Source organism: Octopus sinensis, unplaced genomic scaffold (assembly GCF_006345805.1).
Source record: "Octopus sinensis unplaced genomic scaffold, ASM634580v1 Contig12956, whole genome shotgun sequence".
Classification (NCBI taxonomy): domain Eukaryota; kingdom Metazoa; phylum Mollusca; class Cephalopoda; order Octopoda; family Octopodidae; genus Octopus; species Octopus sinensis.
In genome coordinates this window covers 203,374-218,020 of record NW_021832829.1, presented here as the reverse complement: position 1 = coordinate 218,020, position 14,647 = coordinate 203,374, and positions in this window count along the sequence as shown.

The window sequence follows — 14,647 nt, the reverse complement described above, 5'->3', positions numbered from 1 at the left end:
GAATCCCATCGAAAACTTATGGAGAATATTAAAAATAAAAGTTGGCTTAAGAAAACCAAAAAATATCCAGGAATTAAAAACAATTTGCTACGAAGAATGGAAAAATATTTATAAAGTAGAATGTCAAAAACTAATTTTTTCTTACAAAAAACGATTGGAGGCAGTTCTGCTAGCAAAAGAGAATGCAACTAAATATTAATTGAATTTCGTGCCATTACTTTTTCCCTCAAAAAATTGACTTTTAAAAATAAATCGTTAATTAGTGCACTATTAATAATTCCCTTTAAGATAGTTTTTTTAATAATTTATCTAAAAAGTTCTATATTACTAATTTATTTTTTAAAGTAATGTATTTAATAATTTTTTTTGCAAAGAATTGTTAAATTTAGTCAAAATTTGCAAAGGTGCCATGACTTTTTGCCCCACTGTATGTATCATCCTCTCCCTTGACCACATCTGCAGGTGTGGTTCTAGTATGGTGGTTTGTGAATGAAGTCTTGAGGGGCTTGTGAAGCTTTGCAGTTTTTGAAATGCTATGTATCCTTACTATTTCCTTTAAAGTAAGTTGGCTTTTCTCACTCTCATTTTTAGTATGGTCGAAAGGCATTAAAGTAATCACCTTTACTGTTGTTTCCCTCAAGAGATATTTCAAGATAGATATTCTGGTTTCCGCTCAAGAGATATATTCACTCCGAAGAGGGGTTACGCAGGGATCCTGCCTCAGTCCACTTCTTTTCAATTTGGTTATGAACAGTTTCCCTTTGCCCCAAGACCCTCGAATCAGTCCAATCCGTCCAATGCAAAAATCAGTCCATGTCTAAATAGATAAACAACCACATTTGCACTCAGCCCAAGCTGCCATTTTATCCATAACAAAATTATCATTTCTGAATGCGTATTCAACAGAGTGACTCACTGGGCCCATTGCTCTCTATGTTGACCATATTGCACACAACCTTTGTCGGGCACCGTATGTAAAAACATATCAAAAAACTACATAAATATATTTTTAACAGTAAATCTGAAATTCAAAAACTAATAAAAACAAGTTACATAAATAATATTTCGCTTAGTCCTAACTCTCAAATCGTCCATAATTCCATCAACTTGAGCATCAAAATCAACACTCGAAAAAACCTAATCGTAAAAATAAAAATCGACCATATCGCACAATTCGGCAATATCAAATGACCCCAAACATAAATCCAAGATGTTTTATCTTCTTCTGCTTATGCAACAAATAAAGAAAACTTAAAAGATTTTAATCTTTTCCTTGATTTTAAATACGGGTCATTATGGTATATAAATCCATATGATTCTGATTATCGCCACTTCATTGACCATCCTGAATTTAAAAAATTTTTCAAGTAATTTTATCTGAACGTTTATATTTACTAGATCACTCCAGTATTCAATAGTTATTATGAGAGGTTCGAGCATTACCTCAATGATCACACTTTCTATACCAATTTTGTTGTCGACCTCCACGGTCGATCGAGAGAGATGACAAAGGAGGAATTAGAAAATTACCAAGTGATAAACAAGGCCTAATCATTGTGCTTAAAATAATTTCAAATGTATTGCTGTTTTAATATTTTGTTTATAAATCCCATTCCGTAAAGCGAGAGGAATTATATTCGATATACTGAAAGTAATAATATGTTTGGTCTATAGATATAGGACACACTCATAATTGGCGACGACCTTAGCCAGTTTTTCGCTTGCATAGAATTTAACATTAATTATTTTGACTGTTTCGACACATATTTGTGTCCAGAACTCGTTGAAATGAAGCAAAAATCTGGCAGCGAAAAGAAGTCATTGAAAGAAACGGCCAGAATCATTCTGGACTTCGACTTCGAAAATTATGACTCGCAATCACGAATAAGAGCTGCGCGTGATCTATACTTATTAGTCGATTATATACGAAACAATAGATTAGATTGGTAAATTTTTAAAACTTGTTCAGATTTTATTTTTTTAACCTCGTGTGCTCTGCAGGCTAAATCAGTTCGATACACCCAAGGCCTGTGACATAATAATTTATAAAAATAATATAACAATAATTAAATTCGTGTTCAGTTTAAAAAAAAAGTCTAGAAAAAAAATATAACAATAATGATTAAAATTTGGTAGAAATTGATCATTTTAGATTTTAGGGAGCTAAAATACAAGATCGCCAAATCCGGGAACAAATAAATAAAAGTTTGCCATAAGAATATAAGGAATAGAACTTTCTATCAAAAAATAAGGTAAAATTCAATGAATAAAGATAAATGAGAAGATTTCAAATAAGCGATATAAACAGATTGAAAGAATAAACTGACAAATATTACAAAATGATGAAATTTCAGATAATTTATTAATTAAAAGAAACTACATCGCAAAATATTCCTTCTAATCCAATTAAATAAAAAAATAAAGAATGACCAAATAATGTAACAGGACAACAAGGTATGACAAAAGAGTGCTCACACGTGCAACAATTTATTATGTTTTCTATTAATAATTGGGTAACTAAAAATTAAGATAATTTTAATTAAAACAAAATTCTACCTAGTAGCTTATAAACAATTTAAATACCAGAGGGGATATCTCAATGATGGCAAATTGTGAAACAGACTTGCGAGCAGATTGTTTCCTTGGAAATTTTGCTCCAGTAGATTTTCGAGCAGTTTGTTTAGTTCTAGCCATATTTTTTTTTATTTCAGACAGAACCGATTCAGACGAGTTATTTTTGTTTTATATTATTCCGAATTTTTAAACAACATTATGAATGAATGAATTTAGTTTATTGTAATTAACCGAGAAAGAGAAAGTGACAGGAATTAAGGACGGTGATAGTACGAGACTGATGCCAAGGCAACTGAACTCTTCTGAGCTTGCGTCCAATTCATCTGTCGTGAGCCAGAGTTAATAGTGGCTATGTTGCTGAATTGCTCCATTCTAGCAGGAGCTCTTGCAGCATATTCATGTCCACTCCAAGTTTGGTCAGGGCTCCTACATACCAGCGGAAGACTTCCAGTTGGGAATCTCTGTTGAGTAGTTCCTGATCCGAGTGGGCTCCTCTTTGTGACAAAGCTTTGTCACGGTGGGTTTTTCTCCTCTTATGAGGGACAGCCGAGCGGACCACTTCTGAGTTATGGCACTCATTAGTGTTTGACTCCGCGCTTGTGAGTGTGCTGTGGGCCGGCGACGTCTGAGTAGAGACATCGACTTTGGACGGACTTGGGGGAGACCCTTTTGTCCAGACTGATTTTATCGGTTCGGCTTTTACCCAGCGTACTGGGCTTTTAGTCTGTGGGCTCTTCGCAACCCTTGAGGCTGCTGTTGCTGCTTTGGCAGACGGACATCCACCGTAGCACGCCAAGTGCCCAGTGTTCTTGCAGTTAATGCAAGTTTTTGCAGCTGGGACACTCGGTTTCGGCTTGGAACTCGGGCAGTTTTGGTGCCTGTGTTCTTTACCGCAGAGGAGACAACGGAGTTTTTCGGAGCATCTGTAGGACGTATGTCCAAACTGATTGCAACGGAAGCATCTCGTTGCTGAGGGCTTGTGCCATTCGCAGCGGATATGGCTGAAGCCCGCAGTTATTCCAAAGCTGATGAGGGTGTTGGCCTCGGCTCTGGAATCCAGCATGAGTCTGCCGACAGGCATGTCGGTTCCATTGCGAGAGAATCTTTCGAACTTGAAGTCCGATTCTAGACTTTCTCTCAAGTGGAGGTTAAGATCCTCTGTCGAGATCCAATGAGGGATTCCTTTAAGGACCAAGACTGAGGCCTTCTCAGCTACTGAGACAAGTTTATGGCCGCCTTCGCCAAACATATTCGATTGAGACAGCTCTGCCGGGAAACCAGCTGCATGCAAAGCGTTCTTGACAATTAGGTTCATTGCATGATGTCTTGGAAACCGGCCTGCACTGCGTCTGCATGAGAGAGCATGCCGTCCGAATTCGTCAACGGAAGCCCCGCAACTAGAGCGAAATTAAAGATACAGCGAAATTTTTTTAATTGTTAATTTTTTTTTTAAACAAGAAAGAAATTAAAGATAGCTAAGTTAATTAAAGGCCTCACGAGACACCCGGCCAGCCTCGCGAATGGCGAAGCCGTTCCCTCGGATCACAGCAATCGACAGACGTTCCAGGAGCCAAGAAAACTCTCTTGGATCGTGACTAGTCCTTGAAATCCGTCGAGCGAGCGAAGGAAGCGGAGTGTCTTGGGGCCGAAGATCCCGGAGGACTCCACGGCAATTGGAGTAAAGAACAGCGAGTTGGAGAGGTGGCCGTACTTGAGAATCTTTCGCTCCTCGGCCTAGGTAGAATTGTGTTTTAATTAAAATTATCTTAATTTTTAGTTACCCAATTATTAATAGAAAACATAATAAATTGTGGCACGTGTGAGCACTCTTTTGTCATACCTTGTTGTCCTGTTACATTATTTGGTCAATCTTTATTTTTTTATTTAATTGGATTAGAAGGAATATTTTGCGATGTACAGTCCGACCTCTAATTGGGGCGCACCTCCAGGGGTGGGGCACCTCTTTTTTGGGGAAAACTCTGTTTTGGGGCATTATAAATTTTTTTAACCAAATTATAAAAAATCAATTAATTTTAACATCTCTATTTGGGGTATTGATTTTTTATTAAATAAAATTAATTATACCAATTTAAAAAATAAATATTTTAAGACACGTTTCATTTCAAATTTCTTGTGTACAGTGCAACCCCTTATTGGGGCGACCCCGGACGTGGGGCACCCTCGGGTTTTGGGGCAATTTGAATTTTTATTAGGAGTTTTTCTGTTTATTCTTTATAAGATAAACCCCGTTACGGGGCATTTAATATTATATATATTTTTTAGTTATAATTTTTGAATTTTATTTTATCATAACTAATAATAACGTGTTTCTGTTGTTTTGATGGATGTGAAGGTTCTGAGGGCTTCAGAGAACCCGATAATAGTGATAAACATTCATTTCTCGACAAGGTCGTTTTGGATCGATTAATTTTACAATGGATCGATTAATTCAAAAGTACCAATTCGGAGCGAAAATAACGGATCATTTCCCGACAAGTAAAGACTAAAATTGTTAAATGAAATTAAGAATAAACATCTTTTGGTTTTAAATTAACAAAACGTTAGTTTTTTTCGTAAATATTAGAAAACCCTTTTATCTGGGGAAACCCCTGTTTTTGGGGCACTAGGTGCCCTAAAAAGAGGTTAGACTGTAATGCCTTTGAATTATGAAACCAAGTTGAAGATTGCTGATCATCTTTTAAAGAAAGAACATTCTGAGAGGAGATTATCCATAATGTACAATACTAGCAAGGGAACTATTTTTCGTATAAAAAAGAATATTTTTCCATTTATCAAAAAAGGATTTCTTTCCTCATCATTAAGTGAAAATAAAAACGGATTTGATGAAAAAGTCCTTGATATTTTCCAGCGTCTAAGGGATCAGAATGTTCCAGTTTCTGGAACTCTTTTAAAAAAAATTTCCCTAACTGTTTCTTCGAGAATGGGCTTAAACAAGTTTAAAGCTTCAAATGGATGGTTAGAAAAATTCAAGCAGCGGCATGAATTAAAATTCCGAACATTGTCAGGTGAATCCGCATCTGCTGATCATGCGATAATTTTGAATTTTTTATCAGAATTAAATATCAAAGTTGAACAATATGGAAAGGAGAACATTTTTAATTGTGACGAAACTTCTTTTTTTATCAAACTTACCCCACGTAAATCATTCGTGAAAACTGGTGATTCGGCACGGGGCTTTAACAGAAGTAAAGATAAAGTTACTCTTCATCTATGCTGTAGTTACACTGGAGAAAAATTTGAGCCATTAATAATCGGAAAATATAGAAATCCTAGATGTTTCAAAAAATTTTCTCCCGAAATTTATGGAATTTTATACTCTTCGTCCAAAAATGCGTGGATGACAAGAGACATTTTTATATCCTGGCTCAAAAAAAATAATGAAAAAATGATTATTCAAAAAAGAAAAATCTTAATGTTATTAGATAACGCTGCTTGCCACAAAATATCGACATTTAGCAACGTTGATTTTTTATTTTTACCAAAAAATATGACACCAATACTTCAACCATTGGATGCTGGAATCATTAAAAATTTCAAAGATAATTATTTGAATTGTCTAATTGATTTTTTATGTTTTCAAGACGACCAGGATTTGTTTATAGAGTCTTTATCCAAATTAAATTTGCGGCAAGTGGTAACAATAATCTCAGATGCTTGGAATAATGTATCTGCGGATATTATTTATAACTGCTGGCAAAAGGTTTTTTGACAATCTCCATCAGACTCGAGTTGCATAAATGAATCATCTGAAGAAATATTTAATAATGTTATTGATGAATGTTTTGATAAATAGAAGATAATGATCCAAATATTTATGAGAATATAAGCTGCGAACCATTAATATCACAAATTTTAAGTTTGATGGAAAACTTAGAGACAAACATCTTTGATTTGATTCCAGATTCTCTTCATGATTTTTATGAATTCAGAAAGAAAGTGTCGTTAGGAATTAAAAATAAATATAAATATAGAGAAAAATTAACTGATTATTTAAAAAAATTAGCTGTTGACTCGCAAAAAAATCTGTTGATTCTTAAAAATGATCATTTTATAAAGAACTATTTGAGAAAACTAATACAGCAAAATCGAGTTGAAGACTAAGATGAAAAAATTTATACTCCGACAATATATGAAGCTAGTGAATATGCGAAGGCGCTTGAATTATTGTTTCTTGAGAATGATTATGAACAAAGAGGAAAAATATACGAAATACAAAAAAAAATTTTAATTATCAAACTAATCATTCTCAAAAAATCACCGATTACGTGATTAAAATCTCTAAATAATCGTTGTAATTATACTTTAATTATTGTTTATTGTTATTTGGATTCCTTTTTTTTATTTTTTGTTCACTATAGACAATAGTGAACATGATGTTTTGACGTGAACATTTTGTTCACTATAGAGAGGGTTGACAGAACCATTTTAATTTAGATTATGAATTATTAAGACAAACTTGTCTTTCGATTCACAGATTTTGTTTTTTAATCAAGTATTCTAAAATTCCGAACAGTTCATTTATATTTTTTCTTTTCACAGAAATTTCAAAATTTTCGGAATGATACTTTTTTGTATTACTCGAAAAAATTCGGAATAATGTTGTTTAACTATATAAAACAAAAATAACTCGTCTGAATCCTGAAAAATTTCCAAGGAAACAATCTGCTAGCAAGTCTGTTTCACAATTTGCCATCATTGAGATATCCCCTCTGGTATTTAAACTGTTTATAAGCTACTAGGTAGAATTGTGTTTTAATTAAAATTATCTTAATTTTTAGTTAACCAATTATTAATAGAAAACATAATAAATTGTTGCACGTGTGAGCACTCTTTTGTCATACCTTGTTGTCCTGTTACATTATTTGGTCAATCTTAATTTTTTTATTTAATTGGATTAGAAGGAATATTTTGCGATGTAGTTTCTTTTAATTAATAAATTATCTGAAATTTCATCATTTTGTAATATTTGTCAGTTTATTCTTTCAATCTGTTTATATCGTTTATTTGAAATCTTCTCATTTATCTTTATTCATTAAATTTTACCCTATTTTTTGATAGAAAATTCTATTCTTTATATTCTTATGGCAAACTTTTATTTATTTGTTCCCGGATTTGGCGATCTTGTATTTTAGCGCCCTAAAATCTAAAATGATCAATTTCTACCAAATTTTAATCATTATTGTTATATTTTTTTTCTAGACTTTTTTTAACCTGAACACGAATTTAATTATTGTTATATTATTTTTATAAATTATTATGTCACAGGGCTTGGGTGTACCGAGCCTAGGTGGTTATACCTTCGGACTTGGAAAAAAATTAAAAAAAAATATTTCAACTCTATTTCAAAATCTATTTTGTCAAGATAAATATTATAAAATGACAAATAACAGAACACAATTTTTTTTGTAAAGAACAAGAGACTGGTACAGAAATATTTTTGACGCCTATACAACAAATGCAGACTTAACTACTGATCCGCCCCTTGCCAAGTGATAGAAGACTATAGCGCTGACAATCGCATTGCCATCAGAGCACAAGCTCTTGGCATTGAAGAAAGCGTTGTTGACAACTATACCACACAACGTAGTGAGATACATGTAAACATGCTTCAAATGATTACCAGAAAAAGCACTGCTCCTAACAGCTTGGAGCGGTTTCTGATAACCGATCAGTGATTCCTTACCCCTGACCTTCCAGATATAGTCGATAAATCGTGAGATCTCCTCATGGCAGGACTCGTAGACCATGCAACCTAAAACCGCATTCATGGTCGTCTTGTAATATCGCTGCAAGATCATGAATCTCGTATAACATAGTTCCCTCCGTGACAAATGTTGAGAGTGGTGAATCTTATAGCAAAATCTGGATGGTCTGGATTCTTGTTGAATGTTTGGTCTATAATGGCCGCAAGCTTATCAACATCCCTATCTGATACGTACCCATCAGCCCAAGTCTCTGCCTTTTTCTTTTCAAGTGAGTTGTAATTAAGGAGGCACATGGCTGTCCATCCGTCAAGAAAGTTCTGCCGAGCTTGAATTGCCGATTGAGGGATGATAGACAATCTTAGTGGAAGGAGGAATTTGAATACAGCAAATTGTATGATGACCAAATAATTGACCGCAAAAATACTAATTTATTTTCATTAACAATTTCGTATTTGGCTCGTTCTTTTTTGGTTAATTTTTTGGACGGTTTTCGAGTTCAAAAACGAAATTTGTGATAAAAGTCTGATCGCATTAGTGTTGACTCATTAATGATTAGTGTTGATGAATCATGCATTAGTGTTGATGTATTTTTTAATAAATTAAAATTCTATTGATTAATTATTACTTTCTGCTCCCAATTGCGCGGGCAGAAATTTTTGGGCCAACTCGGGGACTACTGCGTGGCAGACAAGCTTTCCGGCCAATCTGCGAAAAATATTGCCGACGGCGATCGGTCTAGTCAAAGAAAATCGTCCTTGCAAAGTCAGGTAAATCTCCCCCGATAAGGCGGTTGCATAGATCCGTAATAGAAGTCAATAGTTGGCGGCCAGCCTCAGCAGTTAGGGGAGAAATCAGATCCTTAATGTGTCCTGGTTTCAAACCATCGATGCCCCCACTGCTGCTTGGGGAGAAACTTTTGAGTGCCTTTACAACTTGTTCCGCGGAAACGCAATCGAATCAATAGCAGGTGGTGTGCGGTAATTAACGGGATGCGGAGGGTGTTTAGACCTCAGATTAGACAAAACGGATGGAGAAGGAGATAACAGTCGGTTGGAAGAGGCAACAAGTCTGACCGCTCCACGGACATCACTAGTGCAACATTTTTATTGACTTAAAAAAATAAAAATTGCCTTTAAAAAGTCAGTGTAATTGACCTTAAAATGTTAAAAATTGACCAAATAATTGACCGTAAAAATACTAATTTATTTTTATCTATAAACTACGTTTATGAAAATTTAAAGTAATTTTATTCATCGTTTATCAAGTTATTTACAATTAAGTAATATTTTACATTATCCACTTTAAAATTCCTATCCTTGGTTAAGATTTTGTTAAGAATCGAAAATGATCGTTCTACTTCCGCACGATGTTGCTTGACATTCAATCAACAAAGAATAATCTAAAGGTGAAATGGAATGATCATCGAAATTCATATTTTTTGTGATATCATTGGAATTCATCCTTTTGATAATATAATTTTTTATTCCACACACGTCTTCTTTAAAATCCAATGTTTTCAAATAATTGAATGTTTTTTTATAGTAAAATTGGTCGATTCTAAATCACCAAGCAAATGTAATAAAGGTGAATATTGTGATATTATCGTCGTTAGATCTTCATGAAGTTGTTCATTAAATAAACATTCTTTCGCTCTTTTAATGACCAAAGAATTTCCTTCTAAGGAAGTGCATACTTGAATAACATTTGGCAGGTTTGTAGCATAGTAAGAAACAGCTTTAAGCCAGCTTCCCAATCTCGTAACTATTGGTTCTGGTGGGTACCCAATTTCCTTAAACAATTGTCTTCGATAATTGTTCTTTACAACAAGTGCTTTGATACAAGCAATCAATTTATCAACTTCGGGATAATATACTTTTATTTTAAGTGCACAATTATGCACTAAATGAGCAAAACATGTGATATGGTATAGAGTGGAATATAATAGCTTGAGAGTATTTCCTGCAGAAACCATATATGGAGCAGCATCGGTAATAAGGAGAGAAAAATTGTTTCTTTCAACATTCATTTTCCGAATAGTGTCATCAATTATTTGACTGATGATAGAAGAATTCGGAGAGGAATCAATTTTTATACAATCTATTAGGTAAGATCTTTGCGGATTTTCCAACGTTCCAACTAGACCAGGGGTGTCAAACATGCGGGCCGCATGTGGCCCTCGAAAGACATAGGTGCGGCCCTCAGCGTACTTTGCCAAACATAAGTGCGGTCTGATTTAATTGCTATACAATGCAAAAAATTATTTTTTATTTTTGTACATTTAATTAAAATTTTTAATTGTATTTTTAAATCGTGTTTGTTAATGTCACGTGGTTCTTCTGGAATAAAAAAGAAACGCTCCTTGAAAGATGAACGGAAGGTGTTTCAAGATAAATGGGAACTTTTCTATTTTTCCACAATGGTTGATGGAAAAATACATTGTTTGATATGTAACAAGTTTATCGCTATACCAAATGAATACAACCTAAAGAGGCATTATCAATCTAATCATCTATCATACAATTATTTCATGCTCATGAAAAAATTTATCTTGTTTAAAGATATTTCATTAACAAGAAACACTGTTGCCGAACACATTAATGAAATGACATGAAATTTGAATGTGTTGTTCGTGGAGACCCTCTCCATATCCTCTCCACGCACAATGGATATTAAATAAATTTAGTTAGTTAGTTACCCCGGCTTCTCTAGCATGTAGGAAGCCGGCTGCAATCAGGTAGCGGACAGCGGCGATCGGACGCTCCCAGAGATCCCGAATCCCAATGGGTGATGACTGGTAAGGCGGTCCAGGACAGGAAAAAAGGTCTTTAGGGGCGAGGGTGCGGAGTGTTTCGAAAAAGAGTGGACGATGTCCCGAGCGAAGCCGTGCAAGCTGGACACGGAAGTACCTGTCGAGTGATTGCTCTGAAGGATAAACTGGTGGCGGAGGAGAATCAAGGAGTTTGTTATTTTAAGCATCCTGATAGCACGAGTTGAGATGTAATCGTGAATTAATTTCTTCCCAGTTTTCCCATTGTTCGTTAAGACTATTTTTGAGAGAGGTCTGCATTGATCAGTTCTCTTTAGTGTGCCCCTGCTTTGCATTTTTTAGATATCATATTACTCGACAGCAGCTAAGAGTAAGGATGACTTTTAGGATGCTTGTTAGTGGTAAAGCTCGGTGGAAAGATTATTTTTTGTATTAAAAACAATATCAAATACTGGTCGGAGGAAGACCATGATTTGTTCTATGTCTTTTTTAGTGAAAGAATACAAGTTGCGTCGATTTTCACGACGAAAAGGATATTTTTGTATTTTTAGTGTGCCTAAGTTGTAAATTATTTTGGCTACCTTAACAGCATAAGTTTCGAAACCTGTATTTGCTAGTAATACTAATATTCAGAGACCGACATGACTGTTGAAAATCCTACCATAATGATTCCATGGAAATCTTTTCGGTGTTGACGGATACTTTGGATTTTATTGATTATATCTTAACTGTAAATGATTAAATATTTTATCTTTCAGTTCATGGTTGTGGCAATTTCACTTTTATAAATTAATTCTATAAACTGACTTACATATAGGGTGATTCGAAAATAATGAATTTACACGACTTTCTGGAATATAAGAAACTTTGTCCGCGGAAACTGCCACTCGATACGCAGTGCGGCGACTTTGAGCTGACCTCCAGGCTCTTTATTAATTCGTCTATAACTTATTCCCTGTATCATACCTAGGGCAACCGAAAGTCAACAAAGTCAACTTGAGTTTTTTGTTTAATTATAGTGTTAAAATGATATTAGTCAAATTATTTCGATAAAAAAATGTATATATAAAAAGTTATAAAAGCAACAAAGTCAATTTTCTACTCTTACCGTCAACTTTTATTTTATTGAGCAACTTTTTTACTCTTATTGTCAACTTTAATTTTATTGAGTAATAAAAATTTATAATAACATTTTTTTTAATATTATGTCGCGAGCGCGAGCCGCACATATTAATATAATTTCATAGTGCACGTTTCTTCGGTTTTTGTTGACTGCTTTTTTACAATACCTAAAAACAGGAGTTCCAACACTAAGCGAATTTCTTCTATTGTTAAAAAATATCCTAAGGAGTTTTCATCTTCACTGGATGGAAAATTATTCTGCAAATTATGTAATTCCTACGTAACTGCAATAAGTAATGGTTTATTGATAAGCACATACATTCTATAAAGCATATTCTGAGAATCCCAGATACGAATAATACTTTGGATACTCATAGTAAAAATGAGGTTATTGCTGATTGTTTTGCCGTGGATCTTGAAAATGCATTTTTATCAGCAAATATTCTACTTCATAAGTTACGAAATACATCAATTATTGATTTTTTTAACAAATATGGACATTCTGTTCCTTCGGAAACCAAATGCAGAGACATTGTTACATTTCTTGGTGAAAGGATGGTTTCACAAATTATTAACACAGTTTCAAATGAACAAATTGTTTTAATGATTGACGAAAGTGATTTTGGAAAAAAAAGTATATTAATTGTCTTGTTGGAACGTTAAAAAATCCACAAGAATATTTTTTAATTGATTGTATTGCAATTAATACAGCTCCCAATTCCGCGATTATATGTCAAATTATTGATGACGTCATTTGCAAACTCAATGTTGATAGGAAAATTTTTATTTACTTATTTCTGATGCTGCTTCATATATGGTTTCTTCTGGAAAAGTATTAAAGCAATTATATTCAAATCTATTTCATGTCACTTGTGTGGCACATTTATTACATAATTGTGCCTTCAGAATTAAATCACATTATCCAGAGGTAGATAAATTAATATCGTGCGTCAAACCACTTGTTGTCAAAAATAATTCACGACGTCAATTATTTACAGAAATTGGATATCCACCCGAGCCCATTGTAACTAGATGGGGCAGTTGGCTAAATGCTGCTGACTATTATGTAAAAAATTTAACACAAATCATCAATATTTGTAATGGTATAGAAGAGGAATCTTTATTGATACAAAGAGCAAAGGAATCCGTTATGAATGAATTTCTTCATACGAATTTAGAAGACATAAGCCGGCAATATCATTTATTAACAGATATTTTAATGGAAATTGAATCTAATAAATTCACATTCATTGAATTTCCTACCTGAAAATGTTAAATATTATTTAATGTTGTGCTTTAATAAATAAATTTTTGTTTCTTAGGGCAACTTTTTATGCATATTATGTCAACTTTTTTTATTTTTTAAAGCAATTTAGTTGACTTTTAAGGTCAATTTTTTACATTTTTAAGAGCAACTTTCCGGTTGCCCAAATCATACCTAATAATTTGTAAAAAAAAGAAACTTTGTTATGTGCAGTATAGAGAGGCTCTCCTGAATCATGTCCGCACCAAACTGAAACAAGTGCGGGAGTACGACTGGACGTACAGAGTAATGGATAAAATTGATTGAGGAGAGCGTTATTGCCATCAACAGTTATTTCCAATTTTGTTTGACTAGAGGGAATGCCAGACATGAACTGCAAGACATTATTGTGATAATTTATTGTTACAGTCTAACCTTCGTTTGGAACATTAATTGTTCCAAAACACAGGTTGTTCCAAAAATCGTATAAAAATTTACCGGTCTGCTTACCTTCTGTGTTTGTTTGGTTATTTTTACTCATTATTACAATAAACTTAATTGATTGATTGAGCTTGCAAAAGCTTTATCCAGTTTTCAATTTCATCAAAGATGATGTTTTTTTATCATCTTCATTGTCGATTTTTCTTCTCTCACTTCTTATGAACCCTTCAATAACTGCATTATATTTCGTCTTTAGCAAACATTTATCTTCTGTTTCTAAGTATTTTCTTTTGGTTGATTGTGATAGAGAGCGGGTGGATATGATAGGTGTTTCTTCATCCACGTTTATTTCATTCAATTGCTTGGTAATAAAACTGGTTTCTTGCTCACATTCCCTCATCATTTCTTCATCTATTAATATATCTGGTAGAAATTTGGGCTCTTTTCCCTCCTCCTCAGATAACTCATACACTCAAAAGTAACCGTTAAATGGTTAGAAAAAAACAAAATAAATGTTTTGGAATGGCCAAGTCAATCGCCAGACCTGAATCCCATCGAAAACTTATGGAAAATCTTAAAAATAAAAGTTGGCTTAAGAAAATCAAAAAATATCCAGGAATTAAAAACAATTTGCTACGAAGAATGGAAAAATATTTCTAAAGTAGAATGTCAAAAACTAATTTTTTCTTACAAAAAACGATTGGAGGCAGTTCTGCTAGCAAAAGAGAATGCAACTAAATATTAATTGGATTTCGTGCCATTACTTTTTTCCCT